Genomic DNA, 13,538 nt, shown 5'->3' with positions numbered 1-13,538 from the left:
AAAAATAACTATTGTTAAATAGAAACCAAGACTATTAAACGGAAATGCGATACCTTAAAACGCAAACCATAATTATTAAACAAAAACAAGATAACTTAAACAAAAACCTATTGTTAAACGTATAAAGTGTATTCGCAAACAAAAACCAAAACTATTAAACAAAAATTAGTAAACTTAATCAGATACGTATTAACATATAATGTAAAACTATTGGAACCTAACAAATTAAAAATAAAACATTTAACAATGCGCTCTAACATAATCGGATAAACAAAAATGAGTAAATTAAACAGTAACTGAGACTGTTAAACGAAAACGTGTTAGCTTCAACAAAAACCCGGATTGATAAACGGAAATAAAATAACTTAAACAAAGATAACTATTATTAAACGTAAAACGTTAAAATTTATCATTATGTTTAATGTATTTCTAATTTCGGAAAAAAATATTGATTGGAATCTACAAGATTTAAAAGAGTACTGGTAAAATAGTCTAAAGTTTATAGAACAAGAATTAATCCATGGTAAAATAGTCTAGAGATTTATCCATATATCCATAAAAAAGGTGATTCTTTTATGTTCTAATTCCCTAAAGTTCTTATTCCAAGATATTTTCTTTTAAACATTATTTTAAGCATTTATTAAAAAAGACCAATTGGATTTGAGTTTAATTTTGATTTTGATTTTTAATCTAATAATTTCTAAAGAGTTTGGGGATCTAAATTAATCAAAATATAATGTATTATTGTACTAGTAGCTTAACTTAGTCTGCTTCCACTTAATAGTGTATGTTTGTGTATAACTAGCCTAGTTTTCGCTTAAATAACCCAGTTTCTGCTTAAGTAACCCAGTTTTCATTTAAAATTGTATGTTTGTGTTAAACGCTACTTTGTAACTTAAACATGAACCAATATTATTAAACATAAACACATTTTTTTAAACAGAAAATACCTAAGTTACACGAAAACACATATATTTAAACAGAAACATACTTTAATCTAAAGTTTTCTCCTAATTCATCTCTGTCTATTTCTTCCGCAACTACATTCACCCTCTCCTTTGTCTCTTCAACCAGAAACTTAGTATGATTCTCCAAGTTCTCACCTTCCTCACTCTTCTCCTTCTCCTCTTCCAATGCCACTAGCTCCTCAACCTTTCCAACGATCTCCACGACCTCTTTCTCCTCAACCCCAACACCAGCAGAGCTTGTCTACAGATCCAACTCTCCACCAACGGAGTCCTCTAAAGGGTTCTTCGACTTCAAACCATTGATCTTTGTGTCTATAGTTTATTGCTGCCAAGAAAATAAAACAACATGGCAAACACCCATAAATCCAAGAAATGATTGAGGTCCGCTCCGGGGATGGTGCACTTCCGTCGAACTCCCACGCTGTCGCCGGCGGATCTAGTTGTCTCCACCGTGACTCCGATCTCCAAATCGGATCTGCCAACCCAACCCGAGATCTCACAGATTCCAAATGGAACGAGCAAACATGCCAAAAAAGAACAACCAAGACTCCGGTTAGAAGAAGACCTTTCTTACAAGTAGATAAAAGCCTGTATTAAAAAAAAGGTTACGCTAGTAGATGAAGGTCATTGTTGTCAAAAAAATTCCCAACCAACTCTGTTTAGTCACTTTAACGACTTGAAGGGTTTAAAAATAAGTGGAGAGAAAAGGAGGGTTTTTTTGGGATACCAAAATTGGAGAGGGGAAAATGTATATAAACGAAACTTTCAAGGGGTATTTGGCAATTAACACTTTAAAATAAACACAAATATGAATTTTTTTACATAAATAGTAGTGATTAAATATTATAAAGTTTGTCAATAATATAATATAATACAATAAAATGCACACATATAAAACTATTTTGATATTTGGTTTTTCTCACTTTTTATTGTTAGAAACTCCATACACATCGTTTCTTTGCCTTTGCAAACAAATGTAATGCATTATTATTTTCTCATCAATATAAAGAAAAAAATCATTAATCTTTTTGGTCACTCGCTTTATAATTTTTTATTATTATTTTTTTTGGTTATCAAGGGTAAAGCTTGAATTTGATGTTGTAATGTTGAAGTTGAAACATTATCTTCTATTTTTAGTTGTTTAGCAATTAGCACCATAAACCCTATGTTAAGTGGTTTTTCTTGGTAATACTTTCTTTGAGAGGCCTATAGTAGAATTAAATCTCGTTTTTCAATTGGGTTATGTTTTCTTGTACTTTTGACTTGGAGATTTCTTTAGCAAATGATAATGAGGAAAGATATGTAAAAGTGAGAATTTCAGCTTGTTTGTCAAAAATAGTTATTTGCATTTCTTTAGTGTTGTCCTTAATAATTAATGGAAGTCGTATTCTGTAGATTTATAAATAAGTGTGTTAGAGTATATATATAAATTAAAATAGTGAATAAGCATAGAAAAATATGTATTTTGAAGGGGGTCAACGTTATTACGTTACTTTTTGTGGTTTTGGGCCATGTTTTTGGCAAGAAAAATTTCCTTTCCATTCTTCAAGTTTTTTCAGGCATTCAATGCAAACAATATAGTACTAACATCTAGATATGTCGATATCTTCGATTTTAATGGCACATTAAAATTGAGCTTTCTGGAGTAATTTGGGAAAAAAAAATGTATATATATATATATATATGTATGTATGATTGAATTGTAAGATATAAATTTTAAGTAAATTATTCTTGAATTTTCGTAGAAGGGAAGATATTTACCTTGATGCTGTTTGGATCAAAACTTAGAAGTTGTTCAATTGTTGTTATTGTAGTTTGGTTATTTGAATAGGAGCCTCAATATTTTCATTGTCAAAGATCTGAATATTTTTTATAGTAGATGAATCCATGTATATATTATTGTATGGCTGATGAATATATATTTTTTTATGGTAGAAATGCATTTGATATTTTTTTTTTAACATGCATTATAATATACAACCACTAATTATGCATATCTTGATTAATGTTTTGAGTTGCCTATATATATATATATATATATTCATATTTTGAGTTGACTATATATATACATGTTCTGACTTTTGAGCTGGCTGCAAAGAAATTAGGTGAGACGAATTATTGGCTCAACTAAGTATTATATAAGATGTGTGATTAATTGATATTATGCGATTAATGAAGAATCAAGTTTTCTAAATGCAAACACAAAAGATAATAGCTTTTCATGTCTAATAGGGACAAAACATCATTGGGATGAGAGTAAATAATGGAATTTATGACATATTATAACATATTAGGTGAGATCTAGGTGTTGATAAGTTGGGTGAGTTTTAAATTATATACACACATAGCTCATAAGGAAGACCAAACCTTTAATTAAAAATGTACCATGTGTTAGCATTTGAGACCATCATGGGATGAAAAAGAAATTATAAAAAATGCATTGAATGTCTATTTATATTTATGTTTTAGTCCTTGAAAATGCATACATAAATGTTGATTGCTTTGGGAGAAGGGGATTGGTTGGCATGTGTCTGGGTCTAAGACCACCAAAAAACCTCCTTCACCTTTATATCTTTCATTACATTTAAATATAAAGATATACACATGAAGATATAAACATAAAGATATTAAGAATTACTTAGAATTTTTTGAATGAATTTGCAATATAGTTTGAGATTTACATATGTGTTTTGATAAGAATCTAAGAGAATGGATTATTATTTTTTTTAAAAAATCACTTCTATAAATGTAATGTTTTAAGTTTTTGTATAAAATATAATTTGCAATTTAAATTATTGTATAAGATTTAAGTGAGTTTTGCATTTAAATTTCTATTCTAATTAAATAGAACAAACTATATTATAACAAGATAGTGTTGATGGAAAGTTTGATAAATATTGCAGCTTTATAAGTATTAGTTTTTGATAATAATTGTTCTTACTATAGAAAAAAATTAAATAAAAATATTATTTACATAAATACTTATTCCAAGTGAAACAAATAAACATCTTTTCCCTACTTACATCCACACAAATTATAAATCATGTGTAGACCTGTCCATGGGCCGGGCCGAGCCTGGTTCGGGTCGGGCTTTATCTATAATTATTAATTACTAAAATTCAGGCTTGACTAAGTCCGGCCCGGCCCAAACATCTGAGCCTTAACCCTTGCCAGAATCCATTCAAATTTAATAACCTCAACACAAGGCCCACCCAAGCCCGCCCAAATAGGTTTTTCATCAAATAATATATAAGTTATAAAAAAAAACTTAACAATAATATTAATATGTGAATATGACCAAATATTATTCTACAAAACACTGAAAAATTAAAATACCAAATGCAAATATTTATAAAATTACAACAACTAAAATTCAAACCATTATAATCGATGACAATCAACAATAAATATATATTATATAAGTATATACAAAATTAATTAATAAATAATCAATGGAAATTCAAACCATTATATATATATATATAAGTATATACAAAACTAATTATTAAATATATTTTATATTTCGGGCCGGGCCGGGCCGGGTCGGGCTTTAAACAATGAAAACTAAACCCGGCCCATTTTTAAAATGGGCTTCTTTTTAGTCCAAGGCCCGGACATCGGGCCTTATATATTTGTCCAAGTCCTTCCATTTTTCGGGCGGGCCTTCGGGCTTGGGTGGGTAGCCTGCCCTTTGGGACAGGCCTAATCATGTGTTAGGTTATAAATTCATTAAATATGTATAATGTGTTGCTATATTTTGTAGGTGTCTATAATAGAAAACTTATATTAATATTTATACATTATCTATAATGATAATAAAGTAACTTATGATTAGAAAATGTTAAATTGATTGATTAAAAGAAAGTATTAAAAAAATACCTTACAAAAACATTGTTGGTTTTTTTCTTTATTTTTATGTTTTATTTTTCTTGATTTTGTTTTCATTGTATGTGTTGTTGAGTTGTCGTCATTAGGAACATCAATGAATGAAGTTTTATAATATTGCTTTTTTTTGTTTATATTTGGTAGAAGAGCAATAAGATAAATTTTTAATTTTTATATTGTTGTGATTTTGTTATTTATTTTGGAAACAAAAACAAACGATTTGTAAGAAATATTTTATTGTAAGTTGTGCAAGTTTTAGACTTGCATTAGAGGAGAGGATTGAAACATTCCAATAATTGACAAAATGCCGAATTGGAAAAAAATATTTTACATCAAGAACAAAGTTAATAAAAACAAACTACAAAATTAATTTTTAATCAAACGAAAAAATAATTATGAATCCTTCTTCACACATACCTTTTAATCTTCTTCTCCTCTTTCTCCTCTTCATCTAAAGAAAAAAGCAAAAACTAACAATCTCAAATCTTGAATCAAAATTCAAACAAAAGATATTTAAATGAAAAAAATGGTTCTTGCAATTTTTTTCTTTCCAATCTATAACATGTCAACAAATAAACCAAACAAAATCAAATATTGAATCAAAATTTCATGGGAGAAAAACAAATAAACAAAAAAATTTAAAGAAAATGGTACCTTTTTGAGCTCTTTTTTTCTCTAATATCCTACCTCTATGAACAAAACCAAAACCAAAATAAAAAAAACCTTCAAACTTTGAATCACATTTCAAGAAAAAAATAATGAAGGAAAATAATACCTATCTTTATATATAGTATTTTCTCCTTAATCTTATACCTATGAAATAAATCTTCTATGGTAAATTAAAAACCAAATCAATTATATTTGTATGTACCACCAAAAATAAAAAAAATTGTATATTATTATGCTCTTGAATTTTCAACAATGAAAAGAACTATTTTAATCATTAAAACCCAGAAATAACCAAAAAGTTTACTGATCCTATAAAAAAATAATAATCAAGGATCACTTTGTAAAACACAAAGCTTAAAATTAGAGCAAGAATTTAAAGATTTAATCATCGAAGTCCATATTATATATAAAATTAACAAAACGCAACTCGCAAAATCTATTTACATAAAAGCCCCTCCATCATTCGCAGGGCTTCTCGAAGCTCTCGTTGGCAGCCGACGAGCAATCAGAGGCTTTCGTAGGCCATCCAACGGTCCAAAATCCTTAATATTGCACATCCAAACCCATAGCTCCAAACATCCATGGCTATTCTCGTCGGAGATCCAGCCATCTGTTTCACATCAGACCAAGGATTTAAAAACCGGATCGGACCGGCCTGATTCAACCGGGAACCCGCCGCCAGTCCGGTTCAACCATATATATTGAATTGTCTCTTGATCAAACCGGTTATGAACCGGATTTAGACCGGGAACTGGCGAACCGGTTCGACCGGACCAGGTTTAAAAAAAAAAATTCAATGTGGCAGACTGTCTCTCACTCACGGACATGATGCCATGATCTCACTTCTGACTTCTCACAGTTCTCACTACCTTTTCAGTTTTGACTCTTTTGAGTCTTTTGACCATTTCTTGCTTTCTTTGTGGAGAGAATACAGTATAGCTTGAGGGCCTCAACATAGAGAAGAAGAAGAACGACGAGCGAGAACAGAGAATCCACGGGCTTTGTAGTTTGTAATACCTCTCTTTCCCTTTTTGTTTTTTGGTCTTGATGTTTGTTTTTTGTTCAAAGTATATGATCTATTATTTATTTGGTTCTGATGATGAAAGTTGTGATCTTTTTCTTCAAAGTATATGATCTAATGTATGCTTAGAGGTGATCAAGTTTTTGTCTTTATGGATCTGAATGTTGTTGATTTAATCTCTTAATATTTAATGCCAAAGCTTGTAAATTGTTTTGATGTTCTTGTTTCAACTCAAAACTCAAAAGCAAGTTGTTGTCCATGTTGTTCTCTTTTGAGATGATGATGATGATGTATCTCCTGCGTTGACTGTGATTGCTGAATTCCTTCCTTCTTCCTAATTATTAATTACTAATTTTTAATATGTAAGTGTTATATAAAACTTTTGGAATTAATTAATTAATCGATCAATCACCAACCAAACCAATAATATTGTTTCCTAATTTGAAGTCTCACAATTGATATTATTATATAAATTGTTTAGCATTGTTAGTGCAAAAGGGGTTCATATCAATTCATTAATTGTCATATAAAGTATATACTGTATTTTAAAAATAAAATTCATTTCTTGTAGGAATTGTGACTTGTGGGCTAGTAAAAGTAATAAAATTTTAATTATATAGTTATATTTATTAAATTTCTATTTTTCCCTTTTTTTATTTTTTCTGGATTCTTTTATAATTTTATGAAATTTTCTTTTTTTTTTTTTTTAAAATTTTATATATTTAAAAAAATAAAAAAATAAAAAACTGTTGAACCGGCCGGTCGAACTGGTTGGACCGGTTGAACAGCAAACCGGTTGGCCAACCCGTTCCCCGACCGTCCGGTTTTTAAATCCTTGCATCAGACTACTCAAATTAGTTCCATCACCATCACTGATCCGTTTCTCAAGATCATCAAGTATAACCATAGAAAAGAGAGAAGCTATTACGGTGGAGCCTATCGGGAGCCGCCAAGCTCCGATTGTAGTTGGCTCACTTGGTGGGGTTGGAGAGGGTGGTGCAGGCGGCTTGGATGCATAGGAACTCATCGTCAGAGGAGCCCTTCACAACGTCGGGATGACAGAGAGAAGATCTGAAATTTTTTGGGAGAAAAATTCACAATTTGGCATGGCGAGTGTTTGAAATAGTATGTTAGCCTGCTCTCTCATTAGAACAAAAAAAAAAAAATTCAAAAAAATAATCCTAATAGGCACCACTATGCTTCGCATACGCATAATGAACATACCAATTTCATATTCTAACATACTATTTCAAACACCTCATTGGCATAATCTCAAAAACAAATCCTTAATATAGACAAGCTAGGATAACAAGCTTCTCAACATCATCGTCCACCGGTATCCATGGTGGCTCCCGAGCCATGAAATCAGCCTCTGGCGTCCTATCACCGCTTATCCATTCGCCAGGGAAGCGGAGCTTTTCTTTGGCACACGATGAAGAGAGGAAGAAGGCTATGATCATCTTTGATTCTTCTCTTATCTCTTGATTTCTTCTTCTTCTTCTTTAGATGATGCTGGGATTGTTCTTGCTCTATGTATGGATGCTTGGATTCGCCATGCTTGTTGGGTTTGGGTCCTTTTAATGAGAAATCAGAATTGGAGGAGTTGCTGGGATACAGAAAGGATGGGGAGGATAATCATTTTCATAGGCCACTAATTAAGCATAAACAAACATAGTGGAAGAGGTACAAAAATGGTGGAGAGATAAGCCATCATTGTTTATTTTTTATTTTTATATTTTTATATTTGAAAGATGTTCCGAAGGGTTTAGGTAGGGTTTCTTCTCCTGCGGATCATCAGACCCTTAATTTTAAATCCACCATGTGTTAAGTTTTTAGATCATTAAGGGATGAAATTAATATAGAGTATAGATATATATATATTTATAAATTGTTGAGGATTCTTAATTTTAGGGTTTGAGCATATGTTACGTATTTTAATGACATGTATATGCTGCTGGTGAGTTTGTTTCTTATGACATGATTGTAGGCTGTTAGCTTGTTGCAATGTTATGTATAAGATCATATCCAATTTACTATGTTTCAGGCTTAGAAGTATGCTATTGGCATTGTCCATTTAAATTAGTCTGTATTCATTCCGGGTAGAAGAATAACTGATAATGTCCTTATACATGAATTGATGAGAGGATATCATAGAAATTAGGATAAATATAGTGTTTTGAAAGTAGACATTTAAAAAGCTTATGACTGAATTTTTTGAAATTTTATAGTAGTTGTTTTGCTAGCCTATAGGTTTTCTCTTCATTTCATTAGACTAATAATGAATGGAGTGATAACTTGTATGTTAACTGTGAAGGTTAATGTGCAGTTGGACAAATATTTTAAAGGTGAGCAAGGCTTTAGGTAGGGAGACTCAATCTCTCCCTTAAAGTCTGTGTTTTGGTATGGACTATTTCACTAGGGTTGTGAGTCATTGTTTTGTGGATGATCTTTTTGTCTTTGCAAATGGTGATGTGGGAAGCATTAACATTATGAACGAAGCTTTAGTTTCACTCAGTAAGCCTCTGGTTTGTACCTAAATTTACAGACAAGTACTATTTTATTTAATTGCATTGATGAGTATGATAGAAAGGGGATTATGGCCATTTTGAACTTTAAGGAAGGGTCTCTACACATGTGAGGTACTTGGGGCTCTCTCAAATATCCACCAAACTGTCAAAGAATCACTGTAAAGACTTGACTAGAATCTTAGCTAGAGTGTTGAATTTGGATGCTAAAACCCTCTCATATGCAAGGAGATTGTAGCTTATAAACTCGTGCACATTTATTGGATCTTAGTGTTTCTACTTCCTATGGCTGTTGTGTATGAGGTTGAGAGTATCTGCAGGAAATTCTCAGGGTATGGATTTACTGAATGTAATAAGGGTGTGTTGATCAAGTCGAAGATGGTATGCAAAAGCAAATGTCATGGTGGCTTGAACGTGAAATATGTGCATATCTAGAATCAGACAACAATTACCAAGTGTATTTTAGGATTTAATTCAAGCAAAACCTTCGTTATGGGCCAAGTGGGTGATAAAAAACAAATTGTGGAAGTTAAGTTTTTGGGGTGTAAATTAAACAATAGGATTCAATTGGAGTTGGAGGAAACTATTAAACTTCAGACCATTGGTTAAGGAATGCTTTGATTATGGTTGGGCAATGGGAAAAGGTTTTCATTTTGGTTTGATCCTTGATGTGAAGGCATGTCTTTGGTGAACAAATTTCTTAGCTAGAATCAATACAAAAGATTTTGATGTAAGGAAGAATGCTCTAGTATGTGACTTGTGAAAAGATAAAAATTGGGTCTTCCTTGATCCTATGAATGAACTTTTATGTTTGGGATAATATTGCTAGTAGTTTTGTAAATGATGATAATAAAATTGATTGCATAATTTAGAAACATGATAGGAATGGGCTATTTAGCATGTCAAGCACTTGGAAATTCTTTATGCAGGATAGTTAGATGCTATACTGAGCTAGTTTGGTGTGGTCTATCAGTAATATTCCTCATCATTCTTTCATTTTGTGGCTAGCAATGCACAATAGATTGCTGACAAGGGATAAGTTAGTTCAGTGGGGAATTGCTGAATGAATTTAAGATCCATGTTTTGTGTAATTACGTTAAGGAGGATGTTGATCATATGCTTTTTAGTTGTAGTTTTTCTAAAGGTGTGTGTGGATGAGTGTGTTAATAGCAATCAATATTAAAAGCCAGCTCTTAAGCTGAAGAAGGGAGGTGAGTTGGTTCTTAAGGAAGGTAGGTGGTAAATGTTTGTTTTTTCGGCATGTGTTTGTATGTTGTGGAAATCAAGAAATGCCGTGATTTTTCAGCATCACTGTCAGAGCATGAAAAAGGTGTACAAGCAAATTAGTGACACTATCTTCTTAAGATATAATAGCCAATTTAATTGTAGTAATGGGAGGGTGATACTAAATATATGGCTGTGAGTGTTTCTTAAGCGAAAGTTTCTCTGTACAAGAGTTTTATACTTTTGATAGGTAAGGGTTATCGCTGTTGCTAGCTTTGCTTTTCTGTTCTTTTATTGCTAGACTTTTGTGTGGTTCGATGTTGAAGTTTTAGATTGGTTGCGGTGTTGAGGACACTTTGATTAATTTTTTAGCATTATGTTTCCTGGAGGTGTGGGACTACTTTGCTAGTCTTCATATCAATTTGTCTTTCCTATTCTTATCCTAGTTTCTACCATATTCATAGTTTTTGATTTGGGTGGGTGCCTTGAATGACTAAATGCTGTTGGTGGTGATGGTTTTTTAAAGTTCATAGAAGAAAAGATAAGAAAGAAAATAGTGCACATGTTTTCAAGGTGTGGAAGACACTTTCTTTTAGGCTTAATTCTCTTTCACTTATTTTCAAACCTTGGGTGCAAATTGGATTGGATGGTAAATCTGCCTTAGGACACAATGAAAACCCTTAAGTATGGTTTGCACTCACAAAACTCAAGCAAAGACAACAATAATTTTTACAAAGTAATAGTTTGCTTTTATCTTTTGTGCACTCAAAAAACTAAGCAAGTGAATTTATGGAGTGTGTTCTTCATTCAATTTCTTGAATGTTGGCAGGGGATGGTTTTTATAGGACTGAAGTGGTGTTTAATAAAGAGACACGCCACTTCAATAATGAGTGTTTAATAAAAATACACACCACTTCAATAATGAGTGTTTAATAATGAGACACACAACTTCAATAATGAGATATAACTTTTCAAATAAAAAAAACAACTTTCTATTAATGAAATTACAAATGACAACCTTTCATTTATCATATTACAAATGTTATTTATTACATCTCTTCATCTTATATTCTTTCCAAGTGTCTTTAGGAGTTTTAATTACCTTTAGTATTTTAGTGTTGTGTCTTCATGAAAAGACAATTAACTTCCTATATGACTCTTCATATAAGTGCCTTAAAATTTAAAAGGCATGATTAAAAGATACATCTTTTTATATATACCTCCTCAATTTTAAAATCCTCTCACAAATGCTATGTTGGATTCTCACATAGATTGCCATCTAAAAATGGTGAAAGGTGTTTTGTGGTGATTATAACACTGGTGAATATTTTTTATATATCTCAGTGGTTTGAATGATGGAAGAGAAATACTATACATGCTTATTTTCTAGGCCGAAATCGCAGACTAAATGATGTGGTTGCCTATGTGGCATGCATGCCATCTATTTTCTCTCTCCTCTAGATGAACCTAATTAAAAAAAAACAACTTTCTTAAATCTCTCCCCTTCTCGGACAGAAGCAATCCTCTCAAATGCCTTTTTCTTCTTCAAAGCCCGTCCTCTGTGAAACATCTCCGAAGCCACTCTTCATCTCTCCCCTTGTAAGGCAGAAGCTCTCCTCTCAAACGCCTTTCTCTTCAAAGCTTCTCCTTTGCGAAGCATCTTTGAAGCTGCTCCTCATCTCTCCCCTCGTCGGACAGAAGCTCTCCTCTCAAATGCCTTCCTATTTGAAGTGTCTCTTCTACGAAGCATCTCCGAAGCCCATTCCAAATCTCTTCCCTTCTAGAAACAGAAGCTCTTTTCTCAAACATCTTCCTTTTCTAAGCCTCTTCTCTAAGAAGCATCTCCAAAGTCCATTCCAAATTTCTCCCCTTTTAGAATAGAAGCTCTCCTCTCAAACGCCTTCCTTTTCGAAGCCTCTCCTCCACGAAGCATCTCCGAAGCCGCTCCTCAAGAACCGGCAATATCTCCTTTGTGATGCATCTTCGATGTCGCATTCCGGCAATGCCTCCTTTCTGAAGCATCTCTAAAGCCGATCTTGACACCAATCGATTGAGGAATTAATTCATCTTTCTTATTGTAGATGATAGCCATGTGATTTGGCCAAAAGAATTTTTTTTTTTTTGCCTAATCTTGTCTTTGTTCATATATTCGTTAGCTTTAGAAAGATAAGTTTTCAAATTTGTCTTGTGATGGGGAAGATTTTATTGATTATATTTTGTTTATTATCGTATAGGAAGCATTATTGTGAAAATTTGTTAAGAATATTTGCAACATGATCCTTATCCTTATCTATTAATTACTTACGGAGAGAATTTTTGTTCATTGATAATATTTTATTTAGAATTGAATTTAATACATTAACTGTTTGCATTCTATTTGTTATAAATTGATGTTTGTTATGTAAAAAAATTCATTTAAATAAATTTTATTTGAGAAATGTTGTTCTGAATGTCTATCCTTGTTAAAAACAAAGCCTTTGTCATTAACTAATTTCTCTTTTTTTAAATTACTAAATTACGCATTATATCATGAAAATCTAATCACTCTAAAAGATTCTTAAGCTGAAAAAATTTATAACACGGTTTTTTCTATTCAAATCTTAAGATAATTTTAATTTCAATATTTTTTGTTTTTTACAATTACTCAGTTTTTAATATTCTTATGTTGTAGTTTTACTTGTTTATTATAGATACAAATCAAGAACATTATGGTAGAATTGGAACCTAACTCTTCCAAACAAGTGAAGAATGCGAAAGAAGTTGAATCTTCTAATACAAATATATTGAACAAAGAGAAAGAGAAATTGGTAGAGTTAGAGAACCCAAAGGCAGGCATGATGTTTAATCCGGAAGAAGAAATATACAATTTCTATGTTGAATATGCTTGACAAGAAGGTTGTGGTATTGCTAAAAAAAAGTAGAAGATCTGAAGATGATGGAAAATTAAAATATTATGCACTCTCTTGTGTGAGAGGTAGTAAAAGAATATCTACTGCAAAAAGTGCTTTCAACCCAAGGTTATCTACAAAAACAAATTGTGATGCCAAGATTAATATTATTGTTAATAATGATGGATGTTTTAGTATATCTAGTGTCAATTTGGAGCATAATCACGCATTTAGTACATATAAAGATCGTTTCCAAAGGCGTAATAAAAAAATAGATGCATATGTCGTAATAAAAAAATAGATGTATATGTCAAAAGAAGGCTTGAATTAAATGACCAAGCAAGTATAAGTTTAAGTA

Source organism: Dioscorea cayenensis, unplaced genomic scaffold, assembly GCF_009730915.1.
Source record: "Dioscorea cayenensis subsp. rotundata cultivar TDr96_F1 unplaced genomic scaffold, TDr96_F1_v2_PseudoChromosome.rev07_lg8_w22 25.fasta BLBR01001922.1, whole genome shotgun sequence".
NCBI lineage: Eukaryota > Viridiplantae > Streptophyta > Magnoliopsida > Dioscoreales > Dioscoreaceae > Dioscorea > Dioscorea cayenensis.
This window is presented reverse-complemented; position numbering follows the sequence as displayed.